We start from the raw sequence: 307 nt of genomic DNA, 5'->3' as shown, positions 1-307 counted from the left end.
ATTTCCCACACAACCAGAACGATTATAGACGCGTCGCACTTAAGCCCTCGGAGACGCTGGATGCATTACAAGGAAGACCTACGTCGGTGCACAGATTGAGCTTAGACGCTGTAAGGTTGGCCGCCTGACTTCTTAATCCCGGAGAGAGCGAGGGCGAGCCGCGTCCTAGGGCTTCGCTCTGATTTCACGAAGGCTTCGCCTGTGTGACCTCCGTGGCCTGCGCGCCTCTTCTCTTCCTCACCTTGGCTGCATCTTCTCCCTGGCTCCCTCTATCTTTTCCTTTCTCCTTTCCTTTCTCTCTTTGTAG

The sequence above is a fragment of the Penaeus monodon genome, chromosome 27 (genome assembly GCF_015228065.2).
Source record: "Penaeus monodon isolate SGIC_2016 chromosome 27, NSTDA_Pmon_1, whole genome shotgun sequence".
Classification (NCBI taxonomy): Eukaryota; Metazoa; Arthropoda; class Malacostraca; order Decapoda; family Penaeidae; genus Penaeus; species Penaeus monodon.
Note: the sequence above shows the minus strand (reverse complement) of the source record.